Consider the following 19,819-nt stretch of genomic DNA (forward strand, 5'->3'; position numbering starts at 1 on the left):
TAATTGTTTATACAGATAAACGAGGCACCTTCAGCTATCTTGAAATTGTACCCAAGGATGAGCCAGACTTGAGCAAGTCCACAATTCTCTTCCTCATATCTTGGCTGATTTATTTAGACTTTCCCGTGATGCTACACAAAGAAGCAGTGTGTTTCAGGTGTGCATTGTGTGTCTCTAACTCAGATGTCGCCAAAAAAAGCTTTCAAACACATGACATCATCATATGGGCAGTCCAAAATTGTTTAAAGGCATAGTAATCTTAGTGTATGCAAACTTTTGACTTTGCAGTAAGTAATAAAAATGTTTTAAAACATTCTCTCTCTCTCATTATTCTGGCATTTGGCAAATATTAAAAATTATGGTAATCCTAATTGACCTAAAACGGGAAAGGTTTATTCTGATTTCATGTCAGATATTGAGAAAAACATGCATATGTGTCTTTTTATATAGTGTATGTAAACTTCTGGTTTCAACTGTACTTGTATTCGGTACACTAAGATTGCTGAAACGTAACATTTACTGTTATTGTGTACTGCCATTCAGAGGTGCAGCACAAGAGAAGTCTTATGAGCATAAATAGTTGATGCTATAAAATAAAGATGTGTATATCAATTTGATGTGAATTCGCTTCAAAATTATTTTTAAAAAATCAGATTCGCCAGAACTAGGGATGGGCAGACAAGTCGAAGTTCGGGTTCTGGTACCCAACCCGAACTTTATTTAAAAGTTTGGTTCGGGTACCAGAACAGAACCTGAACTTTAACCAGAACCCGAATACCACTGAAAATAAAGGTTGCCTGAGGAAAATTCTCGCTCTCTTTCCTCCGCCATGGACTTACCCCGGGACTTCGAACACTTAGACTTGGACTTCCAGAGAAAGTCCGTGTTCAACGTTCTGCCCCGGACAGTAACTGCCCGGTATGAACGCCGAATGTTTCTGATCAGATTCGCCCATCTCTAGCCAGAACTCCAATTTTTTTGTAAGTTGATCATGACCTCACACAAGACATAGGGAGTCATGAAGGTGACAGAGAATGAAGAAGACTGAAAATTGACGACAATGTAGGAAGCAGAGGGAGAAAGCGAGCCAGTGGAGGACTGAGCAGGAAGCTACGGCACCAATACACATGAGGGGTGAAATGAGTATAATATTTTTTACTTTTTAACCCCACTCTGGGGCCTGGTGAGACCTCAGACCATAATAAACAGCTTTTACCAGCAAGTTTTTTTCATATTGAATAAATTTGGCCCAAATTAAATTTCCTGGTTGAATTTGAGTGAATCTGGTTAATTGAATTCGCAGATTCGCCCATCTCTAGTATGAACCTATCCTATCATATAACCTTAACTTTTTTTTTTTCATATAGCCGATTTGATATCCGGTTTGTAATGTAAATGTATAATATTGTGGAGATATCAGGCACGGCTATGATCAGAACTAAAGCAAATATGATCGGCGCAAATCGTTATCACAGCGATTAGAGCTGTACACAACGTTATCAAGACGAAAGACAACTGGTAAATGTTTGATTTTCAGTTCAGCAAAATGGTAATACCTAATAGTATGTCCTTAATTTTAGAAACAATAGTGTTTTTTAGTGGCTGTATCTGGACAGTTATCTTGTGAGTTACTATACTGTGTACTGATATTTTCATTGATTATATTACACTCATTATTTAAATGGAGAACTAATCACTGGATCTGTCTGGAATAGATTTGCTGACGTTTCATTAAGCATACAAACTCTTTAGCTCAGGTTATATGACATAGTACATATGGATACTTTAATGGCCATTGACATACATTGGCCTGTGTTCAGCATTTATCTTTTACTAATGTATGCAGACATGAGTAAGCACCAGGGAACGCAGAGAAATTAAATGCTAAGTGACAGGCCCTGTGTGAATACATTTGCTGATAATTATAAGTAATGTTTAGAACTGAAAGGTAATAATAACTGCGATTCTGGAAAGCCTGGCTGTGACTCTATTACATAGTTTTCTATTCATTTCAATAAGCCACATCATACTACATTTCTTTTACCATGGCTGTAAAATCCCCCACATAATTTTCCCGCAAGGACCATCCACGCACACAGTATAATGCCCCCATAGTGCCACCACCCACACAGTATGATGTTCCTCAATTCTCCCACACACATTATGAGGCTACCACAGTGCCCCCCCCCCCAAAGTATGATGTCCCCACAATTCCTCCACACACATGATGAGACTCCTAAAGTGATCTCTACACAGCATGATACCCCACAGTGACCCTCCACAATAGGATGTTGCCACAGTTCCCCCTCACACATTATGAAGTTCCCACAGTGAAGTCCAATATAGCTGCATAGTATGATGGCCTCCACCTTCCCCAGTCACCATATGATGAACCCTACACACAGTATGATGGCCCCAATAGTCTTCTCCCCCCACACAGTATCATGTCAACACAGTTCCCCCACACACATGAGGAACCCACAGTGACCCCGTAGCTTGATGGTCCCCACTCCCATCTGCCACTCACTATGATGGCCCCCAAAGCCCATCCCTCACAGTATTATGGCTCCCACAGTTCCCCCACACACAATATGATGCCCCAACAGTGGTGCCACACTCAGTATAATGGCCCCCACAGCCCTCACCACACAAGGATAATGTTTTCACAGCCACCCCCCACACACTATGACAGTATGATACCCCTACAGTCACCAGACAAAGTATTATGGCTCTCACTGACCCCCGCACACAAAATGAAGCCCCCACAGACCTCTACACACTATGACAGTTTGTTGGCACTATGACACAGAATGATGGCAAATGTAGTGACGTTGTTGAAGACGAGAGGGGATCATACTTCTTCTCAGGTAGATAAATAGATTAGTTATAGAGATCTCTGAGATCAATGACGCTTTCAAATAAGACACTCACTACAGACTGTCTCAAGAGAATAATCCTGTTTATTATTAGATGTCATCCGATTATATACCCTTAATCAAGGTGGGTTGGACTTTGTAAAATATAAAAGATTATGTAAGTAACATGCTATCTTTGGCACACAGAAATTAAAGAAAAATTGCTTGTCAATACATCTGCAGGATATTCATGATGTATGATACAGCTAACATCCTTTCACACATATAGTGTTCTGCTGATAATCAACTTTGGGTACAGTCCAGGTTAAGGGAGACCATTATTTTAACAACGTCATTGCACTTGCTGCGCTGAGACTTCAGTCTGTATACTTGTGAAAACACTTCTTGCCATTTGCTGCAGTTTGTTAGTGTTATCATAGGAAGACTGGATCTCATGATATTTTCTTTTATGCTTTCATTTCTCATATTTAGATCCACGTCTCCAAAAGAGATTGTGGACAAGGGCAAGTTTGCATGAATGCGACTTTGTCAGCAAATTACTGTAAATAAAAGAGGTCAGATAATCACTGAAGTGTAATGACGCGCCCCTGGGCCTGTGTCGCGCTGCGTTGCGCACGCGGGAGCTTACCCGGAGCCGGATCTGTTGAGGGTTGTAGTCTCGTGGCGGTGATCCGGTCCATGCCCAGGGAGTCAGACTAAGTGGCGCTGTATTAGCAGTAGATGTTGGATGACTACGCCACCCGTTGAGTACAGCTAAGGAGCTGCTGCTGCAGGGCAGACCGCTGAGGCCGGTGGTAGGATTGTGCAGCGTGATAGTATAACCCCCAACGGGAGGGGTATGGCCTCAGGGCAGCCGACGTGGATGATGGGGGTAGCAGGAACCACTCGGAGACGGTACTGTGTAGTTCAGGGTCTTTACTGGTGACAAAGATAGACCCTCCCGGAGTACTGGCTAGCGATTGGGGCCTGGTCAGTCCTTGAGCAGATGGGATCTCCCCTGGCCAGGCGGAGTTGTAGGCCTCCCAAACTAACGATACTCTTCTGGCTACCTTGCTAGAGGCGGGTATAAGTAGCCCACGTCCCTGAGTGTACCGTGTGGTGCTCACCCGTATGGCCGGTGACTCGGGGCCTTCGGGTTTCTTGGCCAGAGGACCTGAAATCCCCTGCCTGACGGATTCTGCTGCTGGATAGGAGTTAGTCCCCACAGCCTCGGACTCCGGGTCCGGTGATAACTTCTCAGTCAGGGCGAGCTCTGCAGCTGCCAGCCCCTGACTCCTTGTAACACTGCTCCCACAGAGCTCCTGTTGTTTCTTCCTATATTTGCTTCTTTTCTCTGCTTCTTCTCTACTCACTCACCCTGCCTCAGCCCTAGGTTTATATAGGGGAAGTTCTTCCCCTCCCAGGACTGGGCAGGAGGTGTGGCATGCATAGGATCCCTGACCAAGAGACCTCCCACCTGCTCTCAGACATAACATTGCTGTTACTGTGGAAAACCAGACCCCTGGGGTGCCACATTCCCCCCTAGTGAAATTTAGTACTCCGGGACTAAACATATTTTAGAAAAACATAACAAGATATAACAATAACAATAAGGAAACACATAAAGGTGGTCACGGCATGTCCGTAACCGGGTGCAGTCTTTGAAGAAAGCAAGGTGTCCATTTCACCAAAACAGGGAGACGTAACCAGGTAGGGGTCTGTCCTGCCCCGAGTCCTTAACAGTCTTTAGTCCGTCCTGGGTTACGCGCCAACTATGTACAAAGGATTCCCGGTAAATCCACCAAGAACTCCTAAAAATAACTAGAAACACATAATTATACACAAGCAACAATAAACAGGTAACCACAAATAAAACAATTTATACACTTCAAATCCTCCAACGTGCGGGTAACTGGCCCCTAGTGGCCCTAGTGGACCTACGGAGCTGACTGTCTGGCCCTGAACTACAGGGTGTAGGAGCTGTTAAGGGTAAACTGGGCAGCGGTCTACGGGCCCTTTGGCTCACTAGGGATATGGCAGGCTCACTGCAAGCAGAGGGTTGATCCTCCTGGTCTGCTGGTGTGGGGTCTTCTGCCTCCTGGACCGGCTGTTCTTCCAGCTCTACCTGTTGCTCCGTAGGTGCTTGGGATGCTGGTTGGAGGAAGGCGAGTACGGGTACCACAACTGCACCATTGACTTGAGTCCAAGACCGAGGGAAGTCTCCGAGCACAGTATTAACCATGTCTTCCCTTTCCTCTACGGGTCGAGGGTCTTCTTGTTCCTCTTCAGGGTTCCGTAGCTGTTCGGGACACTTCTTCAGGTGATCCCGGGATACAATGGTTGTGGTTTCCCCTCCGTCTTTACTGATGGTACAGACCTTTGGGTTGTCGTGGCTTGAGGGCAGTACGGTGTACGGGTCCTTCTCCCACTGGTCGTCCAACTTGTGGAGCCGTCTTTTTCTCTTCAAGACCTGCTCTCCGGGTACCAGGGGAACAGCGGGAGCATACTGGTTGTAAGTTTTCTCTTGTCTTTCCCTAGCCTGACAGAGACTTCGCTCCACGCTCTCCTGTACTCTCCGGTACTGCTGCTGCCTCTCTGTGTCCCAGTCTGCTTCTGGTGAAGTGTCCTCAGGTGTCAGGACTCCCATTTCCAGGTCAACAGGTAACTTACCAGGTCTCGCCCTCATTAGGTAAGCCGGGGTACAGTTGGTGGAACCTACCGGGATGTGGTTGTATAGGTCCACCAGATCGGGCAGCTTCTCAGGCCACAGACTGCGTTCTTCCAGGGGCAACGCTTTCAGAAGATCCATTACCACCTGGTTCATTTTCTCACAAAGTCCATTAGTTTGCGGATGATAGGGTGTCGTCCTTATCTTCCGGCAGCCATACAGAGTGCAGAATTCTTGGAAGACCTCCGCTTCAAAGGCAGGTCCCTGGTCTGTCAACACTTGGTCCGGGTACCCGTGTGGACGGCAGAAATGCTGCTGGAAGGCTCTCGCTGCTGTTCGAGCTGTTAAGTCCTTGACGGGGACGACAACCAAGAACCGGGAGTAGTGATCCACGATGGTTAGTGCGTAGATGTAGCCACTTCTGCTTGGGGTCAGTTTTACATGATCCAAGGCTACCAGTTCCAACGGCTGCCGGGTGACGATGGACTGCAGGGGAGTCTTCTGGCTGGCACGGTCCTTCCTTCTTAGGTTGCACGGGCCACAGTCTCTGCACCACCTCTCGATGGTTCCCCTCATGCCTACCCAGTGGAACCGCTCGCGCAGCAGGAACTCCAGCTTCTTCCATCCGAAGTGTCCAGCCCCGTCGTGGTATGCCTCCATCACCATGGCTGCGTCTCTTCGTGGCACCACTACTTGCCAGATTAGTTCATGCGTCCGGGAGTTAACCATTCTGCGGCACAACTTCCCCTTATAAAGGAACAGTCGACTCTTCTCAGCCCACAGTTGCTTGGCTTCCTCCGGAGCGTCTGGGTCAAGGCGAGCCTCTGGCCGAGTCAGCATCTCCTTCACCAGTCGGACGGCAGGGTCACTGTCTTGCGTTTCCTCCCAGTTGTAGTGAGGCAAGGGGTTAAACGTAGCGGCTTGCTTACTCCTTACCCGGTGGGAATACTGGATAGTCCCATGCCGGTGGAACGCAGGGAGTTCGACTTCTTCCAGTCCCTCTGGATCTTCTCCTACGTCCGGTAGGTTTGGCATCCTGGACAGGGCGTCCGCGTTGGTATTGGAGCGTCCTGCCCGGTATTTGATTGTGAACTCGTAGTTGGACAGACGGGCCATCCATCTCTGCTCTAGGGCACCGAGTCTTGCTGTGTCCAGGTGTGTCAACGAGTTGTTATCCGTGTACACGACGAACCGGGAAGAAGCGAGGTAGTGCTTAAAGCGTTCGGTGACTGCCCACACCACTGCCAGGAACTCTAGCTTAAATGAGCTGTAATTCTCAGGGTTTCTCTCGGTGGGTCGCAGTTTTCGGCTGGCGTAAGCGATTACTCGTTCTTTCCCCTGCTGGATCTGGGACAGCACGGCTCCTAGCCCGATGTTACTTGCGTCGGTGTAGAGGATAAAGGGCTGGCTGTAATCCGGGTACGCCAGGATTTCATCCCCTGTGAGGGCCATCTTCAGCTGGCGGAAGGACTCCTCTTCCAACTTCTCCCATCTGAAGGGCGGCTTCTGGTTCTTGGCCTTCCGGGACTGGCCTATCAGGAGGTCCTGCATAGGAGCTGCCTTTTTGGTGAAACCGGGGATGAACCTGCGGTAGTAGCCTACCAACCCGAGGAACTGCCGCACTTCCTTTACACTGGAGGGACTTGGCCATTCCTTAATTGCGGTGATCTTATCAGGGTCGGGAGCCACTCCGTCAGCGCTCACCACGTGTCCCAGGTACTGCACCTTTGGTTTCAGGAGGTGACACTTGGAGGGTTTCACCTTTAGGCCGTAGCTTGCCAGAGCTTCGAACACTTCCGCCAGGTGTTTCAGGTGGTCCTCATAAGTCTTAGAATATACGATGACATCGTCCAGGTACAACAGGACCGTCTCGAAGTTTCTATGGCCCAGACAGCACTCCATTAATCGTTGGAAGGTTCCTGGTGCGTTGCAGAGTCCGAACGGCATGCAGGTAAACTCGCTAAGTCCCATCGGGGTGGTGAATGCGGTCTTCTCCCGGTCCACCTCTGCTACAGGAACCTGCCAGTACCCACTAGTGAGATCCAAGGTAGAGAAGAAGTTAGCAGATCTTAAAGCAGCCAAAGACTCCTCTATCCTTGGTAAGGGGTACGCATCCTTGTGTGTGATACGGTTGATTTTCCGGTAATCTACACACATCCTCATGGTGTTGTCTTTCTTTTTGACTAAGACTAGTGGAGCTGCCCAGGGGCTACAGCTATCCCTGATCACCCCAGCCTCCTTCATGTCTCTAAGCATCCCCTTGGCGTGTTGGTAGTGTGCAGGGGGTACGGGTCGATACCTCTCTTTTATGGGAGGATGGTCTCCCGTGGGGATGTGGTGTTCTACCCCCTTGACTCGCCCGAAGTCTAACGGGTGTTTACTAAACACTCTCTCGTACTCTTGAACCACCCGATAGACTCCCTGTTTCTGATGTGAGGGAGTGGAGTCAGTACCCAAATGTAGTTGCTGACACCAGTCCTCCATTGTTTTCTGAGAGCCGTTACCTTCCTCCGGGTGAGATGGAGGCAAGGGTTCCACAGATTGTATAGCATTTTGGTTAATGGTATATAATTTGGCTAGCGTGGCATACCGGGGCAGGTACACTTCCCTCTTCCCGATATTGATTATGCGAACGGGCACCCTCCCATGGCGTACATTAACCACCCCCCGTGCTGTCAAGATGGTGGGCCTACTGTCTGAGTAAACTGGTTCTACCATTGCCTGGTAATCTCTACCTCTCAGACCAATAGCTGCCCGGCACCAAATCATCATTTCACTTTTTGGGGGCATGGCAATAGGGAAAGGGTCACACATCCTCACGCTACCAATCTCACCGCCGGAGAGTTCCACCTGTTGCCGTCGCATCAGTGCCCGGATCTCTTTTTGGAGCACTCGCTGCTCGCCGGAGCTGGCGTTCTTGGCAACCTGCTGTAAAAGGAAAATCACCTCTGCAAGACAATTTTCAATTACATTAGTTCCTAGAGTTATCTTTGGGTGACTCTCGTGTTTGTCAATGTCTACAATGATCAGTCCCTGTGCTGCCAGTTCAACTCTACCAATTTTAATGGTCACCTCTTTAAATCCGATCTGTGGCACGGGCTGACCATTGCTGGCGATGATACTCAAGTCGTCGTCAGGGTAGCGGGTAATATCCAAGTCATTCCAGTACTGCTTGAAGAGCACGTACGGGATGGTGGTGACCTGTGACCCGGTGTCCAGTAGGGCACTCATAGGAATGCCATCAAGTACCACAGGCAAGACTGGACGTCCTCCCACATATTTGTTGCGCCAGTTTGATGGGCCTGATGATCTTTTTCCTAGGGGTTGGCCCTCTACCCTAGGTTGTGCCAGTTTAAAGGACAGTACCTTGCCATATGTCCGGGTTGATTACAGCGGCGGCAGATGGGTCGTCCGTCCTCGTTGTATCGGTCGCTGGGTCTTCCTCTGGCCGGTGGGGTCCTCCTTGGTCGACGCCACGGGATGTCCTCCGGTCCGGATGCCAGCTGGATCTTCCCTGGAGTGGAAACCTGTAAAGACTGCACAGTTCGGGTTAGCGCAGCAACGCTTTTAGCTAGCTCTTGGACCTGATGGTGCAGGTCTGGAGCCGAGTCATTGTTCAAAGCCTGCGCATCAGCTCCCACAGGCCCTGCCGACAAGGGCGCCGCCTCCTGGTGGTAGGTGGTAGTGGGGCGTCTGTGGGTCACAACGCCACCTGGTGCCGGTTCTCGGAGCACCCGGATGGCTCTGTCCTTGAACTGTGCAAATCCCAGATGAGGGTCCTGTAAGGTCATTGCCCGCAACTGGGTTCGGTGGGCATTGCAATATAAACCCTCTATAAATTGTTCAGTTAACAGCCTGTCCTCGTCTCCCACGCCGTCAGGGTCGGTCTGCTTAATGGCTCTCAGGGCCTCTTGTAGGTTCAGGGCATAGTCCCTTATACTCTCATGTGCCCGCTGTTTGCACCCGTAGAATCTAAGCTTGATCTTGGCTGAGGTGCGGGTATCAAAGGTGTCCCTCAGCCGGGTTAGTATCCCTGCGACAGTCCTCCCCCCAGGTGGCCAGGACTTTACCTCCCTTTGGGCTGCCCCGGTTAATTGGGCCACCAGGATGCTTACTTTTTGCTCTTCTGTGAGGGGGTACACCTGGAAGAGGCTATCCAGTTTTTCTCTAAAGTCCTGCAGGGTATGTGACTCCCCTGAGTACTGGGGTAGCCAGGCTGCCCCCGGGATATAGGGCATGGTGAAAGGCATGACCGCAACAGCGGTGGCGCTGGCGGGGGTTGGAGCGGTGAAGCTCTCCTCCTTATCCGACATCCTTCTCCCCCCTAGTGGACCGTGGCCTACCTTGCGATGATCCTGTTCCGTAGGCCGCGGCTCCGCAGTGGATCGTCAGGGTTGAGGACCTTCCGTCGCGCTCCTGTGACGTCGGCGTCTGCTGGGCTCCTTCCAGGACCTTACGCAACGTCCGGACGTGAGGCGGGGCTTCAGTTCTCGCGCGTTTTCGGAGTCCACACCCCTCTTCTTCCCGCGCGGCGTCCTCAAGATGGCGTCCAATGGCGGGAAAACTCCACGGATGGCGGGAAGAAGGCCGAAGATGGCGCCGGATGGCGGGAAAACTCCACCGATGGCGGGAAGAAAGCGGAAGATGGCGCCGGATGGCAGGAATCTTCACCACGGGTAAGTTTTCACAGTCTTTTTCAGGCACGCAGTACCCGGTGGTTGCGGGCACGAGATCCTGCCGACTACGCCAAAAGTTGACGCGCCCCTGGGCCTGTGTCGCGCTGCGTTGCGCACGCGGGAGCTTACCCGGAGCCGGATCTGTTGAGGGTTGTAGTCTCGTGGCGGTGATCCGGTCCGTGCCCAGGGAGTCAGACTAAGTGGCGCTGTATTAGCAGTAGATGTTGGATGACTACGCCACCCGTTGAGTACAGCTAAGGAGCTGCTGCTGCAGGGCAGACCGCTGAGGCCGGTGGTAGGATTGTGCAGCGTGATAGTATAACCCCCAACGGGAGGGGTATGGCCTCAGGGCAGCCGACGTGGATGATGGGGGAAGCAGGAACCACTCGGAGACGGTACTGTGTAGTTCAGGGTCTTTACTGGTGACAAAGATAGACCCTCCCGGAGTACTGGCTAGCGATTGGGGCCTGGTCAGTCCTTGAGCAGATGGGATCTCCCCTGGCCAGGCGGAGTTGTAGGCCTCCCAAACTAACGATACTCTTCTGGCTACCTTGCTAGAGGCGGGTATAAGTAGCCCACGTCCCTGAGTGTACCGTGTGGTGCTCACCCGTATGGCCGGTGACTCGGGGCCTTCGGGTTTCTTGGCCAGAGGACCTGAAATCCCCTGCCTGACGGATTCTGCTGCTGGATAGGAGTTAGTCCCCACAGCCTCGGACTCCGGGTCCGGTGATAACTTCTCAGTCAGGGCGAGCTCTGCAGCTGCCAGCCCCTGACTCCTTGTAACACTGCTCCCACAGAGCTCCTGTTGTTTCTTCCTATATTTGCTTCTTTTCTCTGCTTCTTCTCTACTCACTCACCCTGCCTCAGCCCTAGGTTTATATAGGGGAAGTTCTTCCCCTCCCAGGACTGGGCAGGAGGTGTGGCATGCATAGGATCTCTGACCAAGAGACCTCCCACCTGCTCTCAGACATAACATTGCTGTTACTGTGGAAAACCAGACCCCTGGGGTGCCACAGTAACTTCACACAAAACTCCTCAGATGTTTAATGTGTTCTTTTGAGCGTTGCTCATCTTTGAAAGTAATCTATCTCAGAATTTTTTCTTTATCTCAGAATTTGATCTCAACCTAGAGTTACACATAAGCAGGAACGCATGCCTACTATAAGTGCTTTTTTAGTTATTTACAGGATCAGACTGGTACACCAGAACTAGAAGATCCTCCAGTGGGCACAGGCTACCACAAAATTCTGGACCTCAAAAGTCCAGCAGGAGGCAACTCTATCTGGTGTCATTCAGGTTTATTGGCCATGGATTTACAAATAAGTTATTCGATGGTATGGATGATACATATTTATTTTACTTGCTTATATAGAACCATTAATTCCACAGCGCTTTACAGACAACATCATCACTGTCCCCATTGGGGCTCACAATATAAATTCCCTATCTGGATACCTTTGGAGTGTGGGAGGAAACCGGAGAACCCGGAGGAAACCCACACAAACACGGGGAGAACATACAAACTCCTTGCTGATGTTGTCCTTGGTGGGAGAGCTGGAGCTATTAACAGCAGGTTGATGGGGATGCCAGGTGTTGTACCCAGAGGTGGACATATCACCTCTGGGTACAACACAACCACAGATGGGCCCAAGAGGTAAGGGGGCCCATTTCCACCTCCAAAGTAGGTGGATTTGTGCATTATGATAAACTGTTGGGCTACAAAGGGCCCATATAGTGTTCTTGGACAGGGGCCCTTTTCTGTCTGTTGTACCCCCACTCATTTGATATTAATGACCTCTCCTGAGGATAGTTTATCAAAATGATATACCTAAAGGACCCCTTTAATGATAAGCCAGTTATAGTTCAACTGGATTACTATTTTTTTTAACATGGTTTGCAAGTGGAGGATTAATTTCGTCACAAAGTTCAAAAGCGTTACTGTCCAAACCACAAAGTTATGGGATGTGCTCTAATAGGATTTTGTAGTGGCCGAAAGTACGGAGAAACTTAAGAGAGTTGGATACTTTTCTTGTAAAGCAAAGTGTACTGGTCATTGGTATTAATGCAGAAAGTTGATCCAGGGAATAGCCCAATTGCCAGCAGACATCAGGAAGGATGTCAGAAAGGTGTTTTTTCTTTACTGTCCTCTGGATCAACTGGAGTTTATAAGTATCAAAAAGCCAAACATAGTAAATTTAAGATCTTCATACATATTACTGTAAAGTTGATGAAAACGATCAATTTTAATCAAAACAATAATTTGCCATTATCTTGCATCATCTGCAAAGAAGTACGTGTTTATAATTTTTGTTAGTCATTAGACCATGAAAGATCTATTGGAAAAAAACTGGTTATCCTTTGCCTGGTGTCATTGAAAATGTATGGATAGTATGAACCGCAGAAATGGCCAACATAAACTATAATGTGTATTCTGATTGTGTAACAATCATTCACTAGGTGATCATTCAATCGTTCAACCAACTTTAATGCAATGTGTGTGGCTACCTTTAGGTCTTATTTTAAGCCGAAGTGTAACTATACAGCCAATTCATCAGTTTCAACAGAATTCTGGTGAAAAACTGTTGAAAATATTTTCAAAATCCGTGCGCAACTAGATGCTTTTAAGCCAGCTCTGCCAACTCTTTGAAAAGTAGGTCTAGCTTAGTGGAAGAAGGCATAGCCCAGTGCAGACCAACAAAGTCATCATAAATTCCCCTTCAAAAGTGGCAGAAATTAAATCAGAAATGTCCATGAATGGAGTTGATTTCTGATGATGTCTCACGGCAGCTAAAAGATGCACGAAGTTCATTGGGAGGCACATGCATCTTAGTGAATTTAGTGCGTCTTACTCCAATAAATCCTGGATCCAGACTGGTGTACAGAAGCCGGTCTTAATGAATCGTTCTCTTTGTGTGTAGTTATGTAACATTAAAGGTATATTCCAAGTAAAACAAAGAACAGCTGAACAAGTGACCACAAGACCTACCTAATATACTTTCCTTAGTTCTGACATTTGTACCATATTTTATTTTCACTGGTAGACCATCCTAGTAATATTAGGGTATAGAGATCAGTCCTACTAGGATATATGGAAATCAACGAGTTGCTTCCATAATGACCAACTGCTTGCAAAGCCAACCTCTATTTGCAAAGGAATTTTCTTTGTGAGTAAACTCATGTAACTAAAATGTAATGTTCCCTTAAAAATACGAAGGAGATGATAATGTCTAGTAAGGTAAGGCAACTACTCATATAGACAGCATTTCAGGTAAGGGATAGTATATTATCACCTACACAGATAAGCCTCAAATACACAAAGTAGTCTGTAATTCAGGAAGACTATAGGCCCGATTCATCAAAGCTTCCATGGCAGACTTGTGGCATAAACATTTTAAAAAGTCGCCAACTTTTGGCGTTTTCACACCGCTCATCAGACGCTCCTGATTCATGAAGAGGCGTAGTACTCTTCATGAATCAGTAACGTCTGACTCCTGTACGCCCCCTCATCAAGACCAGCGTGAACGACACTGATCTTGATTAACCGGGCCCTATGTTTTGAAGTACAGACATAATTGAGGAATGGCTGAAATCCTCCTAACCAAACCACCAAATGCCCACCAATCCCTTTTCTTCTTTCCTTTTTCCCACTATAGGTTTGGATAAAATGGCCACAGCAGCTTTTATTAATAACATTAACAATATTATTACTCATATTGACCAAAATATAAGGAATCGTTTTTGGAAGCTCACACAATGAAACCTGGCACCATCAATGACTTGCCTTTGCCCTCAACCGCACCACTTCAATTTGGGAGCCCTCGAGCTGAATGGTGAACCATGATTTGTCCCTCTAAGACCTCAACTCAGTAGGGTCCCCCCGAGTATTTCTTAACACTTATAAAAGGGGGGAGTGGGTTGACCCTACTAAAAACAAGTCCTACCTTCCTCTTTACCATACCACCAATAGGCTTTCCAAAGAACCGTTCCCGCCAACTGCCATGACATGATGTTATAATTCCGAGCTCCCGAACAATACTTAAATCTTAACATTTAAACTTCCATACCAAAGGTTATGAGCCAACCTTAGGGAAGGGCGGTATGCTGATCCACTAACAGACTGCCCATTCAACGCACAGCAACCCCTATATACTCGGATACAACCACCAATAAGGTAAAAAAGCATCAAGATGACACTCCAATAAAACACCCCAAACTTTTCTGTGTGGCCTTGCCTCCAAACGAAATAAAATACCATCCTAGGAAGACTGCGGTCCCGCAGTTGGGTACCCCATCCTGACACTTAGGCCTGGCATACATCCTAGTCATGAGGTTCTCCCTTTTGGCCCCTTTGGGTCACAGTACGGACCATACTTGCCTGTGACCTTGGAAATACCTCTACTTCATGTTCTAACGATACAGATAGATTTCTTCTCATGGCCACAGCTAAGAGCGGAACAGCAAAGTGCTGATAACAGTGAGTTTGTTTTGTCTTCTTGTTCCTCACTATTTACAATAACTACAAGAACTTATTATTTATAACAGACAATGGGAACCGGCCATTAACCCATCAGTGTAATGGGGTGGTTAACAGTTCCAGCCAATTCTGCCTCATTACTTATTGAAACCTGAACAACAAACTTACATTGTAGAGAGTGTCTTTTATTAGGAAACACATTAATAATTTAAATATTAAAAATTGCACATTTTGTCATGTTCTTCACACCACTTCCTGTGTGGCACAGAGGAGGAGAGTGTTGAAAGCTTCGGTAACTTAAAGAGGTCTTTCAGGTTGAGTAAATGAAACTTACTCATTGTAGAAAGCAACGTTATACGATAAACTTTTGGTATTAATTAATAACAGTTTTCAAGATCTCTGCTTGCAATCATTCATTGTGAACCTTCTGTGTTCCCGGATCTGTCCTGATCATGAGGTGATCATACAGTTGCAGAGCTGATTACAGTACTGATCTTAGGACACCCGATGCTGGGCTTAGGTCACGTTGCACCAAGTGCAGTACCCTCTATGCATGCCCTCTCTCCATACAGAGTACCTTGTAGTGCCCAATAATACAATCATTCAGTGCCTAACAAGCCCTCTGAAAAGGGAACCTGTCACCAGGTTTTTGCTAACCCAATCTGAGAGCATCATAATGTAGATTATAATGTCAACATTTTGGAAATTGGGAAATTGTTCTTGTATTCAGTGAGATTTTGATTAAAATCTTATTTTTCAAAGGGGGAGTAGCCACTTATGCTGAGCACTATATATATAGTGACATATATGATATATGTCATATATGACATATATATATATATATATGTCACAAAGGAAATAAACGGCCTTTTAGTGCAGACAAAAAAATAAAGTAAAAAGTCCAAATAACGGCACTTTGGTGTAGGTCTGGTACACTCGTGTTGGATAGCGTCCAGTACACAAACTCAGTCTGGAGACATCACATATTAAGTCTTCTTGCCTCCACACAACTCACTGTGCAATAATGATACAGCTGGATTTCCTTATATCCACCATACCACACATAGGGTGGGGATATGTGAGCAGTCAGTCCCACCCATCTCTCTGAATACTAGTAAACCCAGCCCTTGCCACTCCCCATTAACACTGCCAGTACTATATATGCAGGATCTTTCTTCTGGGCTAACATCACTGAGGACAACCACCTCTGTGACACATATCTCCCTTCTATAATATATCCAGCGGCCAATTTACTATATACAGTTGTACTCAAAAGTTTACATACCCCGGCAGAATTTTTCCTTTCTTGGCCTTGTTTCAGAGAATATGAATGATAACAAAAAACTTTTTCTCATCCACAACTACCACAAAAGACTCCAAGCTGTCATTGATGTTAGAGGGGGCAATACATGGTATTAAGAACTGGGGTATGTGAACTTTTGATCGGGGTTATTTGGCTGTTTTTGGTTGTCATTAAGATTTAAAAAGAGATAACACAGTAGTTTGACAATAAATGGCTTCACCCAACCAATAACCATGAGTGAAGAAAAAGTTTTTTAGTTATCATTCATATTCTCTGAAACAGGGTCAGGAAAGGAAAAATTCTGCCGGGGTATGGAAACTTTTGAGCACAACTGTATGTATATATATATATATATATATATATATATATATATTATACCTTTCTTAACAGCTAGTAGTTGCACCCATTATTCACTAGTAATACTGTACGTCTCCCCCTATGTGTGTATTCACACGAACGCCAGTATTGATACATGTCCTCATGCACCCTACATCCTGTTCACATGCCATGGATATTTAAGTGAATCATGCAGGGGGTGACATCAAGCACATTAACTCTTTCATCCTCATTTCCTACTTATCAGACTATAATTTGCTATTATTAAAGTCAATTTTAGAATTATTCTACATTGACAAACATGTCAGGTGCAGGCTCAATTAATAACCTACATACAAAGTGAGAATGAGTCTAGACACAATCTGCACAGGAGCATGATGGAAACTTACAACATTAAGGCTTCGGTGATGAAGATGAGCTTCAGCCCCCTCCTTTCCTGGAGTCAGTTCTCCTATTTTGCTGGGTGCTCATTTGTGCATCAATTCAATGCTGAACTTCCTGCATTTACTGCTCAGTCTGTAAACCAGCAGAACACAGTGCAGACCTGCCATCAGATGAAGGATTGAAGAGCATTTTGCATTTTGCGCTTGCGGAGCTTCTGCCACTGATGTGAAGGATTAGTGAGAAAGCAGAACTTTTTTCCCCCCAGGAAGGATGTGACTATTTTAATTATGGTTATATCTCAGTGTGTGACTTGGAGCAAAGCTGCAAAGTGAAGCAATAAGACTCTGCTACCATTTCAGCACTGGAGAGGGAACACATTGGGTTGGATAACGAATATGATGGAAGGAACTCCAGTTCACAAGTAGATATTCTCTATGTAAGTAGAAGACATGAAGAATTTTAGAATGTCACCCTGTGATGACTCACAATAAAGCATCTTCATCATTACTTTTTCCTGGTCTGTTATTTGATAGAATATATATTGAATGGTTGTGCAGAATAAGGACAAGCAAGGTCCGAAAGGTGCTACATGTCCTGAGCTCCCTCTTGGTTTTTTAACCCTTGAATTTTTTAATTAACATTGGAATTTTTTTTATCAACTCCGATGTTGGATTACACTCTTCCATTTTTTTGTCCCCCCGTTGTCATATTAATAGGGAAAGTCAAATTTTGACAGTTTAGGTATTGGAGAAGTACAAGTCACATTATTCTTTGTTCTAATTATGTTCTGAAATTCTTATCTCCTCGAGATCTAAAGAGGTCCAGTGTGTTTTTCCTAATCCAATATGTTAGATTACCTAGAATGCCTTAGGATTACCATCACACATGGTCATGAGATGGGATGTGTCAGTTTGCAGGACAGTGTGACAGTGCTGTACATGGTGTCATCTGCAGTCTCTATAGATCTAGTTCCTCATTTTGCAAGTTCTGTGGTTACTGTAGGCTGGGTGTGCTCTTATCTCAGAGCCCAACACAGCATGGGTGGTTCTACAACCCCAGGAAATATATCTATACAGGCAGATAGGTTTCTTCTTTTTGTCAACTGTTTCCTTTATATATTGCTACAACGTAGCAGAAACTTCATGTCATGGTTGCTGTGTACTATTTACAGATACAAGTGTGAAAAAAACAAACTCAAGAAGAAACATAATAACTCATAGGGGCTGCAAAGTACTCAGTGAATAGAGTACAATGGAGGAACAGACAGAGAAGAAAGGGAGGGATTGTGTGTGCTAGAAGAAAAGGGGGCACTCAGATGTAACATGGGAGGGGTAAGAGGGGTTTTACAGAAGGGACTGGGTGTTGTGCTTGGTGCCAGAGAAGAATTGCTAAACTATAAAGTTCATTTAAAGAGCCTATATAATAGTCATAGAGAAGCTAAAAAGTATAAATAAATAGAAAATGCTGCTAAAAGGTCATATTCCTCCATCTATCCACCACTTCTCTTCTCAGCACACAGGGTTAACCTTATACAACGTGACTTATAAAGACAGACAGTCCATCCAATGGCATGCAAAGGCTTGTAGATGGGATTTTAGGCACAGGAGTGAGCTAGGCTTCTATTACTCTGCATTGGATCTTCATCTCTGACTTTCATTGCACATAGGACTTATCAGTGTAGACACTTTCTGCCTGTTTTGGTGACTTCTTCTACCAGGATTGAAGGCTCTGACCTGCTGTCACAGTAAGTGGATCTTGTATTCTTCTTTAGTGTTTAGTATTGATTGTCCTACCTGTTCTCATCAGTTTTAGCTTGAAATCTAAGACTAGTGCAAGCTGATGTAGTTTACCAGGGAGCTGGGGAGTGGACAGAGAGGGGGCTAGGAAAAATATGTCTTCCTATTTAGAGGTTTTAGGGAAAATTTGAGATGTTTGGAATCATAAAACTGTGAATTTCTATAGAATTATGAGTTATATTTTGGGTAAAAGGAAGGGAAAAGCTATGATGGGGGGTTTAAATGGCTCCTTGGAATCTGTCTGGGTTTGTCTACTCTCCCAAATATTAGTACTAGCTAGGGGATCTGTCTTAGAAATACATGGAAAGGTTTAGTAGGTAATGTCTAATCTGTATCATGACAAAGGAAAGAATAAAGTATCAAGAAAAGTATTCCCATATATTAATTTTCAATGGGTTTATGCAATTACTCTACATTAAATCAGTTTTGCTACCTTACTCTGTAGACACTCCTCTGCGCATTATTACTACATTGTACGAATACTTTATTCTAGAGGAAAGTATAATAGGTTCCACATGTAAGACTCCAGCTCTTCTAGGATAGGAGCCAGGGTGTGTCTTGGGCATCGGTCATACTAGCTCCAAGTTTACACGTAGGAATGTCTGCGTCTATAGTATGGTCAGCTAGATATTTGCAGAGAAGCAATGGGGGAGATTTTAGGGGCTTGGATATTTTGCATGGGAAACAAACAACTACTGATGGTTCCCACAGGAACTGGACTGATGATAGTGAGCAATGAGGACCCAGTGTGAGACATCAGACACAGAAGAATGTCTCATACATTGATTTACTGAGAATTTAGATGTCTCTGTCTTTGTTCGGAATATATTCTTTGTATGTGACTTCCTCAGTGCAGAAATGCCATTTTTTGTCTTATACACACAGATTCTTTAAAGTCAGTGAGGTATGTGAGGATGGTAGATGCCTTTAATACTGGGAGGCTTGTGAGGGCTTGCCAAAATCTGATAGACTGGAAAAAATTCCATCACATAAGTTCAATTACTGATAATTTTTTACATGGGAACAAACAGAAAAATGTAATGTAGCCTCAGGATTTAACTTCTTCATCATACTGTATATACATTTGTCTTGATTGTTTATCCTTTTGCAAGTCAATATGTATATACATACAGTACATATATATAATTTAATATCCTTAGCTAGAATCCTACCATACTTGCCCTTGTCCGCACCTCGAGGTGTGTCACCATGCCACTCTGTATGTAGTATACTCCTAGCACACATGTACTTTGTGTATGATTATCTTTCTCAATGGCACCAACACCCTAAGTAGCCCTGTTCCCAGAACCTTAAACCTTAACATAGA

The 19,819-nt window shown here is 45.7% G+C and overlaps 1 protein-coding gene across 4 annotated transcripts in view; it reads left to right on the forward strand.

The window, feature by feature from the left end:
- The window catches only part of LOC141234485 (integrin alpha-E-like), a 356,506-nt gene that overhangs the window by 35,870 nt on the left and 300,817 nt on the right, over positions 1–19,819 (forward strand). For 2 of the 4 annotated variants that reach the window (XM_073668016.1, XM_073668019.1), the window contains exon 1: positions 18,251–18,440. The exons of 1 other annotated variant lie outside the window; for it this stretch is intronic. The gene's annotated coding sequence lies outside the window, so the exon portion shown is untranslated. Of the gene's footprint in view, positions 1–16,815; positions 17,133–18,250; positions 18,441–19,819 lie in introns of those variants that run through there. One more of the 4 variants, XM_073668018.1, reaches the window with a different exon arrangement.

The sequence above is a fragment of the Phyllobates terribilis genome, unplaced genomic scaffold, assembly GCF_046119375.1.
Source record: "Phyllobates terribilis strain yellow unplaced genomic scaffold, ASM4611937v1 Scaffold_2__4_contigs__length_985480577, whole genome shotgun sequence".
NCBI classification, from domain to species: Eukaryota; Metazoa; Chordata; class Amphibia; order Anura; family Dendrobatidae; genus Phyllobates; species Phyllobates terribilis.